Raw genomic sequence first — 21553 nt, forward strand, 5'->3', positions numbered from 1 at the left:
TTTCTTTTTCTGTGTGTGTTTGTGTTTTTGTTTTTGTGTGTGTTTTTGTTTTTGTGTGTGTGTGTTTGTTTTTGTGTGTGTGTGGTTTTGTTTTTGTGTGTGTGTTTGTGGGTGTGTGTTTGTTTTTGTGTGTGTTTGTTTTTGTTGTTGTGTGTGTTTTAGTTTTTGTGTGTGTGGTTTTGTTTTTGCGTGTGTTTTTGTTTTTGTGTGTGTTTTTGTTTTTGTGCGTGTCTGTTTTTTGTTTTTGTGTGTGTGTCTTTTTGTGTGTGTGTGTGTTTTTTGTTTTTGTGTGTGTATTTGTTTTTGTGTGTGTGTTTGTTTTTGTGTGTGTTTTTGTTTTTGTGTTTGTTTGTTTGAGCTTTTGTTTTTGTGTGTGTTTTTGTTTTTCTGTGCGTGTGTTTTTGTTTTTGTTTGTGTTTTTGTTTTTCTGTGTGTGTGTTTTTTGTTTTTGTGTGTGTGTTTTTGTTTTTGTGTGTGTTTTAGTTTTTGTGTGTTTTTTTGTTTTCGTGTGTGTTTTCGTTTTTCTGTGTGTGTGTGTGTTTTTGTTTTTGTGTGTGTTTTTCTTTTTGTGTGTGTGTTTGTGTTTTTGTTTTTGTGTGTGTTTTTGTGTTTGTTTTTGTTTTTTTGTGTGTGTGTGTTTTTGTTTTTGTGTGTGTTTTTGTTTTTCTGTGTGTGTGTTTTTTGTTTTTGTGTATGTCTGTTTGTTTTTGTGTGTGTGTTTGTTTTTGTGTTTGTTTTTGTTTTTTTGTGTGTGTGTGTGTTTGAGCTTTTGTTTTTGTGTGTGTTTTTGTTTTTCTGTGCGTGTGTGTTTTTGTTTTTGTGTGTGTTTTTGTTTTTGTGTGTGTGTGTTTGTTTTTGTGTGTGTGTCTTTTTGTGTGTGTGTGTGTTTTTTGTTTTTGTGTGTGTATTTGTTTTTGTGTGTGTGTTTGTTTTTGTGTGTGTTTTTGTTTTTATGTGTGTTTGTTTGAGCTTTTGTTTTTGTGTGTGTTTTTGTTTTTCTGTGTGTGTTTTTTGTTTTTGTGTGTGTTTTTGTGTGTGTGTGTTTGTTTTTATGTGTGTGTGGTTTTGTTTTTGTGTGTGTGTTTTTATTTTTATGTGTGTTTTTGTTTTTGAGTGTGTGTGTGTGTTTTTGTTTTTGTGTGTGTGTTTTTGCTTTTGTGTGTGTTTTAGTTTTTGTGTGTGTTTTTGTGTTTGTTTTTGTTTTTTTGTGTGTGTGTGTTTTTGTTTTTGTGTGTGTTTTTGTTTTTGAGTGTGTGTGTGTGTTTTTGTTTTTGTGTGTGTGTTTTTGCTTTTGTGTGTGTTTTAGTTTTTGTGTGTTTTTTTGTTTTCGTGTGTGTTTTCGTTTTTCTGTGTGTGTGTTTGTGTTTTTGTTTTTGTGTGTGTTTTTGTGTTTGTTTTTGTTTTTCTGTGTGTGTGTGTTTTTGTTTTTGTGTGTGTTTGTTTGAGCTTTTGTTTTTGTGTGTGTTTTTGTTTTTGTGTGTGTTTTTGTTTTTCTGTGTGTGTGTTTTTTGTTTTTGTGTATGTCTGTTTGTTTTTGTGTGTGGTTTTGTTTTTCTGTGCGTGTGTGTTTTTTGTTTTTGTGTGTGTGTCTTTTTGTGTGTGTGTGTGTTTTTTGTTTTTGTGTGTGTATTTGTTTTTGTGTGTGTGTTTGTTTTTGTGTGTGTTTTTGTTTTTATGTGTGTTTGTTTGAGCTTTTGTTTTTGTGTGTGTTTTTGTTTTTCTGTGCGTGTGTTTTTGTTTTTGTTTGTGTTTTTGTTTTTCTGTGTGTGTTTTTTGTTTTTGTGTGTGTTTTTGTGTGTGTGTGTTTGTTTTTATGTGTGTGTGGTTTTGTTTTTGTGTGTTTTTGTTTTTGTGTGTGTGTTTTTATTTTTGTGTGTGTTTTTGTTTTTGAGTGTGTGTGTGTGTTTTTGTTTTTGTGTGTGTGTTTTTGTTTTTGTGTGTGTTTTAGTTTTTGTGTGTTTTTTTGTTTTCGTGTGTGTTTTCGTTTTTCTGTGTGTGTGTTTGTGTATTTGTTTTTGTGTGTGTTTTTGTGTTTGTTTTTGTTTTTTTGTGTGTGTGTGTTTTTGTTTTTGTGTGTCTTTTTGTTTTTCTGTGTGTGTGTGTTTTGTTTTTGTGTATGTCTGTTTGTTTTTGTGTGTGTTTTTGTTTTTGTGTGTGTGTGTTTGTTTTTGTGTGTGTGTGGTTTTGTTTTTGTGTGTGTGTTTGTGGGTGTGTGTTTGTTTTTGTGTGTGTTTGTTTTTGTTGTTGTGTGTGTTTTAGTTTTTGTGTGTGTGGTTTTGTTTTTGCGTGTGTTTTTGTTTTTGTGTGTGTTTTTGTTTTTGTGCGTGTCTGTTTTTTGTTTTTGTGTGTGTGTCTTTTTGTGTGTGTGTGTGTTTTTTGTTTTTGTGTGTGTATTTGTTTTTGTGTGTGTGTGTTTTTTGTTTTTGTGTGTGTGTTTTTGTTTTTGTGTGTGTTTTAGTTTTTGTGTGTTTTTTTGTTTTCGTGTGTGTTTTCGTTTTTCTGTGTGTGTGTGTGTTTTTGTTTTTGTGTGTGTTTTTCTTTTTCTGTGTGTGTTTGTGTTTTTGTTTTTGTGTGTGTTTTTGTGTTTGTTTTTGTTTTTTTGTGTGTGTGTGTTTTTGTTTTTGTGTGTGTTTTTGTTTTTCTGTGTGTGTGTTTTTTGTTTTTGTGTATGTCTGTTTGTTTTTGTGTGTGTGTTTGTTTTTGTGTTTGTTTTTGTTTTTTTGTGTGTGTGTGTGTTTGAGCTTTTGTTTTTGTGTGTGTTTTTGTTTTTCTGTGCGTGTGTGTTTTTGTTTTTGTGTGTGTTTTTGTTTTTGTGTGTGTGTGTTTGTTTTTGTGTGTGTGTCTTTTTGTGTGTGTGTGTGTTTTTTGTTTTTGTGTGTGTATTTGTTTTTGTGTGTGTGTTTGTTTTTGTGTGTGTTTTTGTTTTTATGTGTGTTTGTTTGAGCTTTTGTTTTTGTGTGTGTTTTTGTTTTTCTGTGCGTGTGTTTTTGTTTTTGTTTGTGTTTTTGTTTTTCTGTGTGTGTTTTTTGTTTTTGTGTGTGTTTTTGTGTGTGTGTGTTTGTTTTTATGTGTGTGTGGTTTTTATTTTTGTGTGTGTGTTTTTATTTTTGTGTGTGTTTTTGTTTTTGAGTGTGTGTGTGTGTTTTTGTTTTTGTGTGTGTGTTTTTGCTTTTGTGTGTGTTTTAGTTTTTGTGTGTGTTTTTGTGTTTGTTTTTGTTTTTTTGTGTGTGTGTGTTTTTGTTTTTGTGTGTGTTTTTGTTTTTGAGTGTGTGTGTGTGTTTTTGTTTTTGTGTGTGTGTTTTTGCTTTTGTGTGTGTTTTAGTTTTTGTGTGTTTTTTTGTTTTCGTGTGTGTTTTCGTTTTTCTGTGTGTGTGTTTGTGTTTTTGTTTTTGTGTGTGTTTTTGTGTTTGTTTTTGTTTTTCTGTGTGTGTGTGTTTTTGTTTTTGTGTGTGTTTTTGTTTTTGTGTGTGTTTTTGTTTTTGTGCGTGTTTTTGTTTTTCTGTGCGTGTGTGTTTTTGTTTTTGTGTGTGTTTTTGTTTTTGTGTGTGTGTTTGTGTTTTTGTTTTTGTGTGTGTTTTTGTTTTTGTGTGTGTGTTTGTTTTTGTTTTTTTGTGTGTGTGTGTGTTTGAGCTTTTGTTTTTGTGTGTGTTTTTGTTTTTCTGTGCGTGTGTGTTTTTGTTTTTGTGTGTGTTTTTGTTTTTGTGCATTTGTTTTTGTTTTTGTGTGTGTTTATGTTTTTGTGGGTGTATGTTTTTTTGTGTATGTTTTTGTTTTTCTGTGTGTGTGTGTTTTGTTTCTGTGTGTGTTTTTGTTTTTGTGTGTGTGTGTTTGTTTTTGTGCGTGTGTTTGTTTTTGTGTGTGTTTTTGTTTTGTGTGTGTGTTTGTTTTTGTGTGTGTGTTTGTTTTTGTGTGTGTTTGTGTTTTTGTGTGTATTTGTGTTTTTTCTTTTTGTGTGTGTGTGTTTGAGCTTTTGTTTTTGTGTGTGTTTTTGTTTTTCTGTGTGTGTGTTTTTGTTTTCGTGTGTGTTTTTGTTTTTTTGTGTGTGTGTTTGAGCTTTCGTTTTTGTGTGTGTTTTTGTTTTTCTGTGCGTGTGTGTTTTTGTTTTTGTGTGTGTTTTTGTTTTTCTGTGTGTGTGTTTTTTGTTTTTGTGTGTGTTTTTGTTTTTGTGCATTTGTTTTTGTTTTTGTGTGTGTTTATGTTTTTGTGGGTGTATGTTTTTTTGTGTATGTTTTTGTTTTTCTGTGTGTGTGTGTTTTTTTTTGTGTGTGTCTTTTTGTGTGTGTTTGTGTTTTTGTTTTTGTGTGTGTTTTTGTTTTTGTGTGTGTGTTTGTTTTTGTGTTTGTTTTTGTTTTTGTGTGTGTTTTTGTTTTTCTGTGCGTGTGTGTTTTTATTTTTGTGTGTGTTTTTGTTTTTGTGTGTGTGTTTGTTTTTGTGTGTGTGTGTTTTTGTGTGTGTTTGTGTTTTTTCTTTTTGTGTGTGTGTGTGTTTGAGCTTTTGTTTTTGTGTGTGTTTTTGTTTTTCTGTGCGTGTGTGTTTTTGTTTTTGTGTGTGTTTTTGTTTTTCTGTGTGTGTGTTTTTTGTTTTTGTGTGTGTTTTTGTTTTTGTGCATTTGTTTTTGTTTTTGTGTGTGTTTATGTTTTTGTGGGTGTGTGTTTTTTTGTGTATGTTTTTGTATTTCTGTGTGTGTGTGTTTTTTGTTTTTGTGTGTGTTTTTGTTTTTGTGTGTGTGTGTTTGTTTTTGTGTGTGTGTGGTTTTGTTTTTGTGTGTGTGTTTGTGGGTGTGTGTTTGTTTTTGTGTGTGTTTGTTTTTGTTGTTGTGTGTGTTTTAGTTTTTGTGTGTGTGGTTTTGTTTTTGCGTGTGTTTTTGTTTTTGTGTGTGTTTTTGTTTTTGTGCGTGTCTGTTTTTTGTTTTTGTGTGTGTGTCTTTTTGTGTGTGTGTGTGTTTTTTGTTTTTGTGTGTGTATTTGTTTTTGTGTGTGTGTTTGTTTTTGTGTGTGTTTTTGTTTTTGTGTTTGTTTGTTTGAGCTTTTGTTTTTGTGTGTGTTTTTGTTTTTCTGTGCGTGTGTTTTTGTTTTTGTTTGTGTTTTTGTTTTTCTGTGTGTGTGTTTTTTGTTTTTGTGTGTGTGTTTTTGTTTTTGTGTGTGTTTTAGTTTTTGTGTGTTTTTTTGTTTTCGTGTGTGTTTTCGTTTTTCTGTGTGTGTGTGTGTTTTTGTTTTTGTGTGTGTTTTTCTTTTTGTGTGTGTGTTTGTGTTTTTGTTTTTGTGTGTGTTTTTGTGTTTGTTTTTGTTTTTTTGTGTGTGTGTGTTTTTGTTTTTGTGTGTGTTTTTGTTTTTCTGTGTGTGTGTTTTTTGTTTTTGTGTATGTCTGTTTGTTTTTGTGTGTGTGTTTGTTTTTGTGTTTGTTTTTGTTTTTTTGTGTGTGTGTGTGTTTGAGCTTTTGTTTTTGTGTGTGTTTTTGTTTTTCTGTGCGTGTGTGTTTTTGTTTTTGTGTGTGTTTTTGTTTTTGTGTGTGTGTGTTTGTTTTTGTGTGTGTGTCTTTTTGTGTGTGTGTGTGTTTTTTGTTTTTGTGTGTGTATTTGTTTTTGTGTGTGTGTTTGTTTTTGTGTGTGTTTTTGTTTTTATGTGTGTTTGTTTGAGCTTTTGTTTTTGTGTGTGTTTTTGTTTTTCTGTGTGTGTTTTTTGTTTTTGTGTGTGTTTTTGTGTGTGTGTGTTTGTTTTTATGTGTGTGTGGTTTTGTTTTTGTGTGTGTGTTTTTATTTTTATGTGTGTTTTTGTTTTTGAGTGTGTGTGTGTGTTTTTGTTTTTGTGTTTGTTTTTGCTTTTGTGTGTGTTTTAGTTTTTGTGTGTGTTTTTGTGTTTGTTTTTGTTTTTTTGTGTGTGTGTGTTTTTGTTTTTGTGTGTGTTTTTGTTTTTGAGTGTGTGTGTGTGTTTTTGTTTTTGTGTGTGTGTTTTTGCTTTTGTGTGTGTTTTAGTTTTTGTGTGTTTTTTTGTTTTCGTGTGTGTTTTCGTTTTTCTGTGTGTGTGTTTGTGTTTTTGTTTTTGTGTGTGTTTTTGTGTTTGTTTTTGTTTTTCTGTGTGTGTGTGTTTTTGTTTTTGTGTGTGTTTTTGTTTTTGTGTGTGTTTTTGTTTTTGTGCGTGTTTTTGTTTTTCTGTGCGTGTGTGTTTTTGTTTTTGTGTGTGTTTTTGTTTTTGTGTGTGTTTGTGTTTTTGTTTTTGTGTGTGTTTTTGTTTTTGTGTGTGTGTTTGATTTTGTGTTTGTTTTTGTTTTTTTGTGTGTGTGTGTTTGAGCTTTTGTTTTTGTGTGTGTTTTTGTTTTTCTGTGCGTGTGTGTTTTTGTTTTTGTGTGTGTTTTTGTTTTTGTGCATTTGTTTTTGTTTTTGTGTGTGTTTATGTTTTTGTGGGTGTATGTTTTTTTGTGTATGTTTTTGTTTTTCTGTGTGTGTGTGTTTTGTTTCTGTGTGTGTTTTTGTTTTTGTGTGTGTGTGTTTGTTTTTGTGCGTGTGTTTGTTTTTGTGTGTGTTTTTGTTTTGTGTGTGTGTTTGTTTTTGTGTGTGTGTTTGTTTTTGTGTCTGTTTGTGTTTTTGTGTGTATTTGTGTTTTTTCTTTTTGTGTGTGTGTGTTTGAGCTTTTGTTTTTGTGTGTGTTTTTGTTTTTCTGTGTGTGTGTTTTTGTTTTCGTGTGTGTTTTTGTTTTTTTGTGTGTGTGTTTGAGCTTTCGTTTTTGTGTGTGTTTTTGTTTTTCTGTGCGTGTGTGTTTTTGTTTTTGTGTGTGTTTTTGTTTTTCTGTGTGTGTGTTTTTTGTTTTTGTGTGTGTTTTTGTTTTTGTGCATTTGTTTTTGTTTTTGTGTGTGTTTATGTTTTTGTGGGTGTATGTTTTTTTGTGTATGTTTTTGTTTTTCTGTGTGTGTGTGTTTTGTTTCTGTGTGTGTTTTTGTTTTTGTGTGTGTGTGTTTGTTTTTGTGCGTGTGTTTGTTATTGTGTGTGTTTTTGTTTTTTCATTTTGTGTGTGTATTTGTTTTTGTGTGTGTGTTTTTGTGTGTGTTTGTGTTTTTTCATTTTGTGTGTGTATTTGTTTTTGTGTGTGTGTTTGTTTTTCTGTGTGTGTGTTTTTGTTTTTGTGTGTTTTTGTTTTTGTGTGTGTTTTTGTTTTTGTGTGTTTGTTTTTGTGTGTGTGTGTTTGTTTTTGTGTGTGGTTTTGTTTTTCTGTGCGTGTGTGTTTTTTGTTTTTGTGTGTGTGTCTTTTTGTGTGTGTGTGTGTTTTTTGTTTTTGTGTGTGTATTTGTTTTTGTGTGTGTGTTTGTTTTTGTGTGTGTTTTTGTTTTTATGTGTGTTTGTTTGAGCTTTTGTTTTTGTGTGTGTTTTTGTTTTTGTGTGTGTTTTTGTTTTTCTGTGTGTGTGTTTTTTGTTTTTGTGTATGTCTGTTTGTTTTTGTGTGTGGTTTTGTTTTTCTGTGCGTGTGTGTTTTTTGTTTTTGTGTGTGTGTCTTTTTGTGTGTGTGTGTGTTTTTTGTTTTTGTGTGTGTATTTGTTTTTGTGTGTGTGTTTGTTTTTGTGTGTGTTTTTGTTTTTATGTGTGTTTGTTTGAGCTTTTGTTTTTGTGTGTGTTTTTGTTTTTCTGTGCGTGTGTTTTTGTTTTTGTTTGTGTTTTTGTTTTTCTGTGTGTGTTTTTTGTTTTTGTGTGTGTTTTTGTGTGTGTGTGTTTGTTTTTATGTGTGTGTGGTTTTGTTTTTGTGTGTTTTTGTTTTTGTGTGTGTGTTTTTATTTTTGTGTGTGTTTTTGTTTTTGAGTGTGTGTGTGTGTTTTTGTTTTTGTGTGTGTGTTTTTGTTTTTGTGTGTGTTTTAGTTTTTGTGTGTTTTTTTGTTTTCGTGTGTGTTTTCGTTTTTCTGTGTGTGTGTTTGTGTATTTGTTTTTGTGTGTGTTTTTGTGTTTGTTTTTGTTTTTTTGTGTGTGTGTGTTTTTGTTTTTGTGTGTCTTTTTGTTTTTCTGTGTGTGTGTGTTTTGTTTTTGTGTATGTCTGTTTGTTTTTGTGTGTGTTTTTGTTTTTGTGCGTGTTTTTGTTTTTCTGTGTGTGTGTGTTTTTGTTTTTGTGTGTGTTTTTGTGTTTGTGAGTGTGTTTGTGTTTTTGTTTTTGTGTGTGTTTTTGTTTTTGTGTGTTTGTTTGTTTTCGTGTGTGTTTTTGTTTTTCTGTGCGTGTGTGTTTTTGTTTTTGTGTGTGTTTTTGTTTTTGTGTGTGTATTTGTTTTTGTGTGTGTGTGTTTTTGTGTGTGTTTGTGTTTTTTCTTTTTGTGTGTGTGTGTTTGAGCTTTTGTTTTTGTGTGTGTTTTTGTTTTTCTATGTGTGTGTTTTTGTTTTTCTATGTGTGTGTTTTTGTTTTCGTGTGTGTTTTTGTTTTTGTGTGTGTGTGTTTGAGCTTTTGTTTTTGTGTGTGTTTTTGTTTTTCTGTGCGTGTGTGTTTTTGTTTTTGTGTGTGTGTTTTTTGTTTTTGTGTGTCTTTTTGTTTTTGTGTGTGTTTTTGTTTTTGTGCGTATGTTTTTGTTTTTGTGTGTGTTTATGTTTTTCTGGGTGTGTGTGCTTTTGTGGGTGTGTGTGTTTTTGTTTTTGTGTGTGTTTTTGTTTTTCTGTGTGTGTGTGTTTTTTGTTTTTGTGTGTGTGTGTTTTTGTGTGTGTGTGTGTTTTTTGTTTTTTGCGTGTGTTTTTGTTTTTGTTTATGTTTGTGTTTTTGTTTTTCTGTGTGTCTGTTTGTTTTTGTGTGTTTGTTTTTGTTTTTGTGTGTGTTTTTTGTTTTTGTGTGTGTATTTGTTTTTGTGTGTGTTTTTGTGTGTGTTTGTTTTTGTGTGTGTGTTTGTTTTTGTGTGTGTGTGTTTTTGTTTTTGTGTGTGTATTTGTTTTTGTGTGTGTTTGTTTTTGTGTGTGTTTTTGTTTTTCTGTGTGTGTGTTTGTTTTTGTTTGTGTTTTTGTTTTTGTGTGTGGTTTTGTTTTGTGTGTGTTTTTGTTTTTCTGTGCGTGTGTGTTTTTGTTTTGGTGTGTGTTTTTGTTTTTCTGTGTGTGTTTTTTGTTTGTGTGTGTGTTGTTGTTTTTGTGCGTTTGTTTTTGTTTTTGTGTGTGTTTATGTTTTTGTGGGTGTGTGTTTTTTTTTGTGTATGTTTTTGTTTTTCTGTGTGAGTGTGTTTTCTGTTTTTGTGTGTGTTTTTGTTTTTGTGTGTGTGTGTTTGTTTTTGTGTGTATGTGGTTTTGTTTTTGTGTGTGTGTTTGTGTTTTGTTTTTGTATGTGTTTTTGTTTTTGTGTGTGTGTTTGTGTTTTGTTTTTGTGTGTTTTTGTGTGTGTGTTTATGTTTTTGTGGGTGTGTGTTTGTTTTTGTGTGTGTTTGTTTTTGTTGTTGTGTGTGTTTTAGTTTTTGTGTGTGTGGTTTTGTTTTTGCGTGTGTTTTTGTTTTTGTTTTTGTGTGTGTTTTTGTTTTTGTGTGTTTGTTTTTGTGTGTGTGTTTGTTTTTGTGTGTGTGGTTTTGTTTTTGCGTGTGTTTTTGTTTTTGTTTTTGTGTGTGTTTTTGTTTTTGTGTGTTTGTTTTTGTGTGTGGTTTTGTTTTTCTGTGCGTGTGTGTTTTTTGTTTTTGTGTGTGTTTTTGTTTTTGTGTGTTTGTTTTTGTGTGTGTGTGTTTGTTTTTGTGTGTGGTTTTGTTTTTCTGTGCGTGTGTGTTTTTTGTTTTTGTGTGTGTGTCTTTTTGTGTGTGCGTGTGTTTTTTGTTTTTGTGTGTGTATTTGTTTTTGTGTGTGTGTTTTTTTTTGTGTGTGTTTTTGTTTTTATGTGTGTTTGTTTGAGCTTTTGTTTTTGTGTGTGTGTTTTTGTTTTCGTGTGTGTTTTCGTTTTTCTGTGTGTGTGTTTGTGTTTTTGTTTTTGTGTGTGTTTTTGTGTTTGTTTTTGTTTTTCTGTGTGTGTGTTTTGTTTTTGTGTATGTCTGTTTGTATTTGTGTGTGTTTTTGTTTTTGTGCGTGTTTTTGTTTTTCTGTGCGTGTGTGTTTTTGTTTTTGTTTTTGTGTGTGTGTTTGTGTTTTTGTTCTTGTGTGTGTTTTTGTTTTTGTGTGTGTGTTTGTTTTTGTGTTTGTTTTTGTTTTTTTGTGTGTGTGTGTGTTTGAGCTTTTGTTTTTGTGTGTGTTTTTTTTTCTGTGCGTGTGTGTTTTTGTTTTTGTGTGTGTTTTTGTTTTTGTGCATTTGTTTTTGTTTTTGTGTGTGTTTATGTTTTTGTGGGTGTATGTTTTTTTGTGTATGTTTTTGTTTTTCTGTGTGTGTGTGTTTTGTTTCTGTGTGTGTTTTTGTTTTTGTGTGTGTGTGTTTGTTTTTGTGCGTGTGTTTGTTTTTGTGTGTGTTTTTGTTTTGTGTGTGTGTTTGTTTTTGTGTGTGTGTTTGTTTTTGTGTGTGTTTGTGTTTTTGTGTGTATTTGTGTTTTTTCTTTTTGTGTGTGTGTGTTTGAGCTTTTGTTTTTGTGTGTGTTTTTGTTTTTCTGTGTGTGTGTTTTTGTTTTCGTGTGTGTTTTTGTTTTTTTGTGTGTCTGTTTGAGCTTTCGTTTTTGTGTGTGTTTTTGTTTTTCTGTGCGTGTGTGTTTTTGTTTTTGTGTGTGTTTTTGTTTTTGTGCATTTGTTTTTGTTTTTGTGTGTGGTTTTGTTTTGTGTGTGTTTTTGTTTTTCTGTGCGTGTGTGTTTTTGTTTTGGTGTGTGTTTTTGTTTTTCTGTGTGTGTTTTTTGTTTTTGTGTGTGTTTTTGTTTTTGTGCGTTTGTTTTTGTTTTTGTGTGTGTTTATGTTTTTGTGGGTGTGTGTTTTTTTTTGTGTATGTTTTTGTTTTTCTGTGTGAGTGTGTTTTCTGTTTTTGTGTGTGTTTTTGTTTTTGTGTGTGTGTGTTTGTTTTTGTGTGTATGTGGTTTTGTTTTTGTGTGTGTGTTTGTGTTTTGTTTTTGTATGTGTTTTTGTTTTTGTGTGTGTGTTTGTGTTTTGTTTTTGTGTGTTTTTGTGTGTGTGTTTATGTTTTTGTGGGTGTGTGTTTGTTTTTGTGTGTGTTTGTTTTTGTTGTTGTGTGTGTTTTAGTTTTTGTGTGTGTGGTTTTGTTTTTGCGTGTGTTTTTGTTTTTGTTTTTGTGTGTGTTTTTGTTTTTGTGTGTTTGTTTTTGTGTGTGTGTTTGTTTTTGTGTGTGTGGTTTTGTTTTTGCGTGTGTTTTTGTTTTTGTTTTAGTGTGTGTTTTTGTTTTTGTGTGTTTGTTTTTGTGTGTGGTTTTGTTTTTCTGTGCGTGTGTGTTTTTTGTTTTTGTGTGTGTTTTTGTTTTTGTGTGTTTGTTTTTGTGTGTGTGTGTTTGTTTTTGTGTGTGGTTTTGTTTTTCTGTGCGTGTGTGTTTTTTGTTTTTGTGTGTGTGTCTTTTTGTGTGTGCGTGTGTTTTTTGTTTTTGTGTGTGTATTTGTTTTTGTGTGTGTGTTTTTTTTTGTGTGTGTTTTTGTTTTTATGTGTGTTTGTTTGAGCTTTTGTTTTTGTGTGTGTGTTTTTGTTTTCGTGTGTGTTTTCGTTTTTCTGTGTGTGTGTTTGTGTTTTTGTTTTTGTGTGTGTTTTTGTGTTTGTTTTTGTTTTTCTGTGTGTGTGTTTTGTTTTTGTGTATGTCTGTTTGTTTTTGTGTGTGTTTTTGTTTTTGTGCGTGTTTTTGTTTTTCTGTGCGTGTGTGTTTTTGTTTTTGTTTTTGTGTGTGTGTTTGTGTTTTTGTTCTTGTGTGTGTTTTTGTTTTTGTGTGTGTGTTTGTTTTTGTGTTTGTTTTTGTTTTTTTGTGTGTGTGTGTGTTTGAGCTTTTGTTTTTGTGTGTGTTTTTTTTTCTGTGCGTGTGTGTTTTTGTTTTTGTGTGTGTTTTTGTTTTTGTGCATTTGTTTTTGTTTTTGTGTGTGTTTATGTTTTTGTGGGTGTATGTTTTTTTGTGTATGTTTTTGTTTTTCTGTGTGTGTGTGTTTTGTTTCTGTGTGTGTTTTTGTTTTTGTGTGTGTGTGTTTGTTTTTGTGCGTGTGTTTGTTTTTGTGTGTGTTTTTGTTTTGTGTGTGTGTTTGTTTTTGTGTGTGTGTTTGTTTTTGTGTGTGTTTGTGTTTTTGTGTGTATTTGTGTTTTTTCTTTTTGTGTGTGTGTGTTTGAGCTTTTGTTTTTGTGTGTGTTTTTGTTTTTCTGTGTGTGTGTTTTTGTTTTCGTGTGTGTTTTTGTTTTTTTGTGTGTCTGTTTGAGCTTTCGTTTTTGTGTGTGTTTTTGTTTTTCTGTGCGTGTGTGTTTTTGTTTTTGTGTGTGTTTTTGTTTTTGTGCAGTTGTTTTTGTTTTTGTGTGTGTTTATGTTTTTGTGGGTGTATGTTTTTTTGTGTATGTTTTTGTTTTTCTGTGTGTGTGTGTTTTGTTTCTGTGTGTGTTTTTGTTTTTGTGTGTGTGTGTTTGTTTTTGTGCGTGTGTTTGTTTTTGTGTGTGTTTTTGTTTTGTGTGTGTGTTTGTTTTTGTGTGTGTGTTTTTGTGTGTGTTTGTGTTTTTTCATTTTGTGTGTGTATTTGTTTTTGTGTGTGTGTTTGTTTTTCTGTGTGTGTATTTTTGTTTTTCTGTGTGTTTTTGTTTTTGTGTGTGTGTTTTTTGTTTTTGTGTGTGTATTTGTTTTTGTGTGTGTTTTTGTTTTTGTGTGTGTGTTTGAGCTTTTGTTTTTGTGTGTGTTTTTGTTTTTCTGTGCGTGTGTGTTTTTGTTTTTGTGTGTGTTTATGTTTTTGTGGGTGTGTGTGCTTTTGTGGGTGTGTGTGTTTTTGTTTTTGTGTGTGTTTTTGTTTTTCTGTGTGTGTGTGTTTTTTGTTTTTGTGTGTGTGTGTTTTTGTGTGTGTGTGTGTTTTTTGTTTTTTGCGTGTGTTTTTGTTTGTGTTTTTGTTTTTCTGTGTGTCTGTTTGTTTTTGTGTGTTTGTTTTTGTTTTTGTGTGTGTTTTTTGTTTTTGTGTGTGTATTTGTTTTTGTGTGTGTTTTTGTGTGTGTTTGTTTTTGTGTGTGTGTTTGTTTTTGTGTGTGTGTGTTTTTGTTTTTGTGTGTGTATTTGTTTTTGTGTGTGTTTGTTTTTGTGTGTGTTTTTGTTTTTCTGTGTGTGTGTTTGTTTTTGTTTGTGTTTTTGTTTTTGTGTGTGCGTGTTTGTTTGTTTTTGTGTGTGTTTTTGTTTTTGTGTGTGTGTGTTTGTTTTTGTGCGTGTGTTTGTTTTTGTGTGTGTTTTTGTTTTGTGTGTGTGTTTGTTTTTGTGTGTGTTTGTGTTTTTGTGTGTATTTGTGTTTTTTCTTTTTGTGTGTGTGTGTTTGAGCTTTTGTTTTTGTGTGTGTTTTTGTTTTTCTGTGTGTGTGTTTTTGTTTTCGTGTGTGTTTTTGTTTTTTTGTGTGTGTGTTTGAGCTTTCGTTTTTGTGTGTGTTTTTGTTTTTGTGTGTGTTGTGTCCTTCCCTGCCAGCCTATGTTCCCAACTTATGCACTTCAATTCTTGTCTGACAACATCGTATTTACCCTTCCCCCAATTGTAAACCTTGCCCTGTTGCACATACCTATCCCTCTCCATTACTAAAGTGAAAGTCACAGAATTGTGGTCACTATCTCCAAAATGCTCCCCCACTAACAAATCTATCACTTGCCCTGGTTCATTACCAAGTACTAAATCCAATATTGCCCCTCCTCTGGTCGGACAATCTACATACTGTTTTTGTGCGTGTGTTTTTTGTTTTTGTGTGTGTGTCTTTTTGTGTGTGTGTGTGTTTTTTGTTTTTGCTGTTTGTTTTTGTTTTTCTGTGCGTGTGTTTTTGTTTTTGTTTGTGTTTTTGTTTTTCTGTGTGTGTGTTTTTTGTTTTTGTGTGTGTTTTTGTGTGTGTGTGTTTGTTTGTGTGTGTGGTTTTGTTTTTGTGTGTTTTTGTTTTTGTGTGTGTGTTTTTATTTTTGTGTGTGTTTTTGTTTTTGAGTGTGTGTGTGTGTTTTTGTTTTTGTGTGTGTGTTTTTGTTTTTGTGTGTGTTGGCTCTGAGTCTGGCTCTGGGGCTCAGAAGGGAAGGGGGGCGAATATAAAAGCAACAGTGAGAGGAGACTCAATGGTTAGGGGAATGGATAGGAGATTCTGTGGTCGCGAACAAGACTCCCAGAAAGTATGTTGCCTCCCGGGTGCCAGGGCCAGGGATGTCCCGGATCGAGTCTACAGGATTCTTAAGGGGGAGGGGGAGCAACCAGAAGTCGTGGTCCACATAGGCACCAACGACACAGCTAAGAAAAGGGATGAGGATCTAAAATGTGATTTCAGGGAGTTAGGTTGGAAACTAAAGAGCAGGACAAGCAGAGGAGTGATCTCAGGATTGCTACCGTGCAAGTGAGGCAAGGAACAGAGAGCGAGTGCAGCTGAACACGTGGCTACAGGGCTGGTGCAGGAAGGAAGGCTTCAGATCTGTGGATCATTGGGATACCTTCTGGGGAAGGTGGGACCTGTACATGAAGGAGGGATTGCACCTAAACTGGAGGAGCACCAATATCCTGGGTGGGAGGTTTGCTAGAGCTCTTCGGGAGGGTTTAAACTAGTTTGGCAGGGGAACGGGAACCAGAGGAGAGAGGTTGAGGAACAGATTGGGCGGCAGATCTTGGAAAAGTGCAGAAGTAACAGAGTTGTTGTCATGGGTGACTTCAACTTCCCTAATATTGACTGGAGCCTCCTTAGTGCAAATGGTTTGGATGGAGCAGATTTTGTCCGGTGTGTACGGGATGGATTCCTGACTCAATATGTAGATAGGCCGACTAGGGGGGAGGCCATATTGGACATGATGCTCGGCAACGAACCAGGTCAGGTGTCAGATGTCTCGGTGGGAGAGCATTTCAGTGACAGTGACCACAACTCCTTGGCCTTTACCATAGTCATGGAGAGGGATAGGAACAGACAGTATGGGAAGGTATTTAATTGGGGGAGGGGAGATTATACTGCTATTTGACAGGAGCTGAGGAACATAAAGTGGGAACAATTGTTCTTGGGGAAATGTGGGGGTTGTTTAAGGAGCACTTGCTGCGAGTGCTGAATAGTTTTGTCCCACTGAGACGAGGAAGGAATGGGAAGTGAAGGAGCCTTGGATAACAAGAGAAGTGGAGCTTCTAGTCAAGAGGAAGAAGGAAGCTTACATAAGGTTGAGGAAGCAGGGATCTGACTCGGCTCTGAGGGTTACAAGGTAGCCAGGAAGGAACTCAAAAATGGACTGAGGAGAGCTAGAAGGGGCCATGAAAAAGCCCTGGCTGGGAGGATTAGGGAAAACCCCAAGGCGTTTGACACTTATGTGAGAAATAAGAGGATGATCAGAGTGAGAGTAGGGCCGATCAGGGATAGTGGAGGGAACTTGTGCTTAGAGTCTGAGGAGATGGGGGAGGCCCTAAGTGAATACTTTGCTTCAGTAATCACGAGAGAGAGGGACCTTGTTGCTCATGAGAACAGTGTGAACCAGGTTAATAGACTCGAACAGGTTGATATTAAGAAGGAGGATGTGCTGGAAATTTTGAAAAGCAGCAGGAGAGATAAGTCCCCTGGGCCTGACGGGATATACCCAAGGGTACTACGGGAAGTGAGGGAGGAGATTGCTGCGCCGTTGGCGATGATCTTTGCGTCCTCACTCTCCACTGGAGTAGTACCGGATGATTGGAGGGAGGCGAATGTTCCCCTGTTCAAGAAAGGGAATAGGGAAATCCCTGGGAATTACAGACCCATCAGTCTTACGTCTGTGGTGAGCAAAATATTGGAAAGGATTCTGAGAGATCGGATTTATGATTATTTAGAAAAACATAGTTTGATTAAAGATAGTCAGCATGGCTTTGTGAAGGGCAGGTCATGCCTCACAAGCCTTTTCTTTGAATTATTTTTTAAAAAAAAATATATTTATTAAAGTTTTTTAACACAATTTTTCTCCCTTACAAACAATAACCCCCCCTCCTCGTAACAAAAAAAAACGAGAAATCGCGCAGAGCAAGATATATACATGGCAAAATGATATATTTACACAGCTTTGTAAACTGGCCCTCACCCGTACGTGCCAGTTTCCCCAACCCTTCATGTTATCTCTTGCTCATCCACCCTCCCAGGCAGTCCCCCCTTCCCCCCCCTCCCAGGACGTTTCCCCCCCTCCCAAGGTTGCTGCTGCTGCTGCTGCTGACCGACCTTCCTCTAACGCTCCGCAAGATAGTCTAGGAACGGTTGCCACCGCCTGTAGAACCCCTGCGCAGACCCTCAAGGCGAACTTAATCCTCTCCAACTTTATGAACCCAGCCATATCATTTATCCAGGCCTCCAGGCTGGGGGGCTTCGCCTCCTTCCACATTAGCAAGATCCTTCGCCGGGCTACTAGGGACGCAAAGGCCAGAATGCCGGCCTCTTTCGCCTCCTGCACTCCCGGTTCGTCCACTGCTCCAAATATTGCTAGCCCCCAGCTTGGCTTGACCCGGACTTTCACCACCTGAGATATTGCTCCCGCCATTCCTCTCCAGAACGCCTCCAGTGCCGGGCATGACCAAAACATATGGACATGGTTCGCCGGACTCGCTGAACACCTTCCACATCTGTCCTCCACCCCAAAGAACCTACTCAACCTCGCCCCCGTCAAGTGCGCTCTGTGGACCACCTTAAATTGTATCAGGCTGAGCCTGGCACACGAGGAGGAGGAATTAACCCTACCTAGGGCATCAGCCCACAGACCTTCCTCTATCTCCTCCCCCAGCTCCTCCTCCCATTTACCCTTCAACTCTTCTACCAGCGCTTCCCCCTCTTCTTTCAACTCCTGGTGTATTTCCGACACCTTGCCCTCCCCGACCCATACACCCGAGATCACCCTATCTTGAACTTCTTGTGCCGGGAGCAACGGGAATTCCCTCACCTGTCGCCTCACAAAAGCCCTCACCTGCATATATCTAAAGGCATTTCCCGGGGGTAACTCGAATTTCTCCTCCAGTGCCCCTAGGCTCGCAAACGTCCCGTCGATGAACAGGTCCCCCATTCTTCCAATCCCCGCCCGATGCCAGCTCTGGAACCCCCCGTCCATCTTCCCCGGGACAAACCGGTGGTTACCCCTGATCGGGGACCACACCGATGCTCCCATTGCACCCCGGTGCCGTCTCCACTGGCCCCAGATCCTTAGCGTTGCCGCCACCACCGGGCTCGTGGTATACTTTGTCGGCGAGAGCGGCAGCGGTGCCGTCACCAACACCCCCAGGCTCGTTCCTTTACAGGACACTATCTCCATCCTCTTCCATGCCGCCCCCTCCCCCTCCATAACCCACTTGCGGATCATCGCCACATTTGCTGCCCAGTAGTAGCTCCCCAGGTTTGGCAGCGCCAACCCTCCTCGGTCCCTACTGCGTTCCAGGAACCCTCTCCTTACTCTCGGGGTCTTATTCGCCCACACAAACCCCATAATACTCCTGCCTACTCTCTTAAAAAAGGCCTTAGTGATCACGATGGGAAGGCACTGAAACACAAACAGAAACCTTGGAAGGACCACCATTTTGACCGACTGCACTCTACCCACCAGCGAGAGCGGTAACATGTCCCATCTTTTGAAATCCTCCTCCATTTGCTCCACCAACCTCGTCAGATTCAGTTTATGTAGGGTCCCCCAACTCCTGGCTATCTGGATCCCCAGATACCGAAAGCTCCCCTCCGCCCTCCTCAGCGGTAGGTCCCCTATCCCTCTTTCTTGGTCCCCTGCCTGTAATACAAAGAGCTCACTCTTCCCTACATTGAGCTTATAGCCCAAAAAGTCCCCAAACTCCCTTAGAGTCTCTGCATGACCTCCACCATCCCCTCCATTGGATCCGCCACGTACAGCAACAGGTCATCCGCATATAGCGACACCCGATGCTCTTCTCCCCCTCAGACCACCCCCCTCCATTTATTAGACTCCCTCAATGACATGGCCAATGGTTTGATCGCCAATGCGAACAACAGGGGGGACAGGGGGCACCCCTGCCTCGTCCCTCGGTACAGTCGAAAGTACTCTGACCTTCGCCGGTCCGTCATTACACTCGCCATCGGGGCTCTGTAAAGGAGCTTAACCCAATTGATAAACCCTACCCCGAACCCAAACCTACGCAGCACCTCCCAGAGGTACTCCCACTCTACTCGGTCATAGGCCTTCTCCGCGTCCATAGCTGCCACTATCTCCGCCTCTCCCTCCTCCGATGGCATCATTATCACATTTAAGAGCCGCCGCACATTGGTGTTTAGTTGCCTGCCCTTTACAAATCCCGTCTGGTCCTCGTGGATTACCCCCGGAACACAGTCCTCGATCCTCGTGGCCAGCACTTTTGCCAGCAACTTTGCATCCACATTGAGGAGCGAGGTCTGCCTGTACGATCCACATTGCAGTGGGTCCTTGTCCCGCTTTAGGATCAAAGAAATTGTCGCTTCCGACATTGTCGGGGGCAGGGTCCCCTCCTCTCTTGCCTCATTAAAGGTCCTCACCAGTAGCGGGACCAACAGGTCTGTAGAACTCCACCGGGAATCCGTCCGGTCCCGGGGCCTTCCCCGCCTGCATGCTCCCCAAACCCTTGCTCAGCTCCTCCAACCCAATTGGTGCCCCCAAACCAGCCACCTCTTGCTCCTCCACCCTTGGGAATCTCAGCTGATCTAGGAATCGTCTCATCCCCTCTTGCCCCGCTGGGGGCTGGGATCTGTACAGCTCTTCATAAAAGGCCTTGAATACCTCGTTTATTTTCGTCGCACTCCGAACCGTGGCTCCCCTTCCAACTTTGACTCCCCCTATTTCCCTCGCTGCCATCCTCTTACGGAGCTGGTGTGCCAGCATCCGACTAGCCTTTTCCCCATACTCGTAGGTCGCCCCCTGCGCTTTCCTCCACTGTGCCTCCGCCTTCCCTGTGGTCAACAGGTCAAACGCCGTCTGGAGCCGTCGTCTTTCCCCAAGTAATCTTTCCTCCGGGGCCTCTGCGTATCTCCTGTCTACTCTCAAAATCTCCCCCACTAACCTCTCCCTTTCCATACCCTCTGTCTTCTCCCTATGAGCCCTAATGGAAATTAGCTCTCCCCTGATCACCGCCTTCAACGCCTCCCATACCACCCCCACCCGCACCTCCCCATTGTCGTTGGCCTCCAAGTACCTTTCGATACACCCCTTCACCTTCCCACACATCACCTCGTCCGCCAGCAGTCCCACATCCAGCCGCCACAACGGGCGTTGGTCCCTCTCCTCTCCCAGCTCCAGTTCCATCCAGTGCGGGGCATGGTCCGAAACGGCTATAGCCGAATACTCCGTCCCTTCCACCCTCGGGTTGAGCGCCCTACCCAGAACAAAGAAATCTATCCGGGAGTAGGCTTTGTGTACATGGGAGAGGAAAGAAAATTCCCTGGCCTGCGGCCTTGCAAACCGCCATGGGTCCTGTGGTGGTATGTATTAGGGGTCATGTGGGACTGTGAAGCCGAGATGCTATTGGCTGACAGATCCCGGGTCCTGGTTGGCTGCCGACTCCTGGCTCCGCCCTGAAGGCGGAGTATAAGAACCCGAGCTTCTCCCCGCAGCTTCATTCTGTTGCTGAGCTGCTGGGGACAAGCATCGTTTAATAAAGCCTGGATCGACTTCATCACTTCTCGTCTCTCGTAAGTCATTGTGCGCTACAGGTCCACTCCCCCATCTGATCCATAAACCCCCTAAGTACATTGGCCGCCGCCGGCCTCTTTCCAGTCCTTGATTTGGAGCGGTCCAGTGCTGGATCCAACACTGTATTGAAGTCCCCTCCCATTATCAGGCCTCCTATCTCCAGGTCCGGAATGCGCCCCAACATGCGCTTCATGAATCCGGCATCATCCCAGTTCGGGGCGTATACGTTTACCAACACCACCCACGTCCCTTGCAGCCTACCGCTCACCATTACATATCGCCCTCCATTGTCCGCTACGATAGTCTTGGCCTCAAATGACACCCGCTTTCCCACCAATATTGCCACCCCTCTATTCTTCGCGTCCAGTCCAGAGTGGAATACCTGTCCTACCCATCCCTTTCTTAGCCTGACCTGGTCCGCCACCTTCAGGTGTGTCTCTTGGAGCATGGCCACGTCCGCCTTCAGTCCCTTTAAGTGCGCAAACACTCGAGCCCTCTTCACCGGCCCATTCAGGCCCCTCACATTCCACGTTATCAGCCGGATTGGAGGGACTCTCACCCCCCCCACGCCCCGCCGACTAGCCATCTCCTTTTCTGGGCCAGTCCCGTGTCCACGCCTCCCTCACCCTCCAGTCCCCCAGATGGGGGATCCCCGTCCCGACCACCTCTTCTGTGTCCCATTCCCTTTCGGCCAGTGCAGCAGCAACCCTTTCCCCCCCCCCCCTTCCCCCCCTCCCCTCTCCCCCGCTAGACCCCGGTCTAGCTTTTTTGCTCCCCCCATGTCACTCCCGTAAGTCAGCTGACACCTGCTGACCCCGGCTTCCCCCGCCGTCCCATTGACCTCCCCGCGTGGGAGTCTCCCAATCCATATGCATTCCTTCGTTCCCCTTCCCGCCTTTCTTCCCGCGCGCGGGAAAACACCGCGCGCTTTCCAAAGCCCGCTCCGCCCCCTCTGGCGCAGCTCCTGTCGCGGCCTTGTCTCTCTCCCCCAGCCCATGTAACATTCCCTGCGCGTGATTGACCCCCTATATACAACAACCATCACACATCAATCCCCAAAACACCCCCCCCCCACCCTCACAAACCCTCAGTTAGAGTCCAACTTTTCGGCTTGTACAAAGGTCCACGCCTCTTCAGGCGTTTAGAAGTAATAGTGTTGGCCCTTGTATGTGACCCACAGTCGCACTGGCTGCAGCATTCCGAATTTCACTTCTTTCCGGTACAACGCCGCTTTAGCCCGGTTGAAACCCGCTCTCCGCTTTGCAACCTCCGTGCTCCAGTCCAGGTATATTCGGATCTCTGCATTGTCCCACTTACTGCTTCGCTCCTTCTTGGCCTATCTCAGGACCCACTCTCTGCCCGTGAACCGGTGGAACCTCACCACCATTGCCCTTGGCGGCTCATTTGCCTGGGGCTTCTTCGCCAGCACCCGATGTGCCCCGTCCAACTCCAGCGGCCTCGAAGGGGCCTTCGTGCCCATCATCGCCTCGAGCATCGTGCTCGCGTATGCCCCGGCATCAGCCCCCTCCACTCCCTCAGGGAGACCCAGGATTCGCAGATTCTTTCTCCTCGACCTGTTCTCCAGATCTTCGAGTCTTCCCGCCCACCTCTTGTGTGGCGCCTCGTTCTGCTCCACTCTCACCGCCAGGCCCACGAGCTCGTCCTCGGTCTGACTAACTCTTTTCTGTACTTCCTGGATCTTAGCTTCGTGGACCTTCTGGGTGATCCTGAGTCCTTCAATTGCCGAAAGCATAGGCGCCAACATCTCCTTGCGCATCTCCTCGAAGCAGCGCTTGATGAACTCCTGCAGCTCCCCTTTGTCCCTGGCCGCCGCCATTTTGTTTTCTTTCCCTCACTTCTCCCGTTGCTCCAGTGCCGCTCCTTTGGCCGTTACACTTCTGGTCCGTTTAAAAAGTCGATGGAAACTCCTGAAA

This window comes from Scyliorhinus torazame, unplaced genomic scaffold (genome assembly GCF_047496885.1).
Source record: "Scyliorhinus torazame isolate Kashiwa2021f unplaced genomic scaffold, sScyTor2.1 scaffold_63, whole genome shotgun sequence".
In the NCBI taxonomy this organism is placed as follows: domain Eukaryota; kingdom Metazoa; phylum Chordata; class Chondrichthyes; order Carcharhiniformes; family Scyliorhinidae; genus Scyliorhinus; species Scyliorhinus torazame.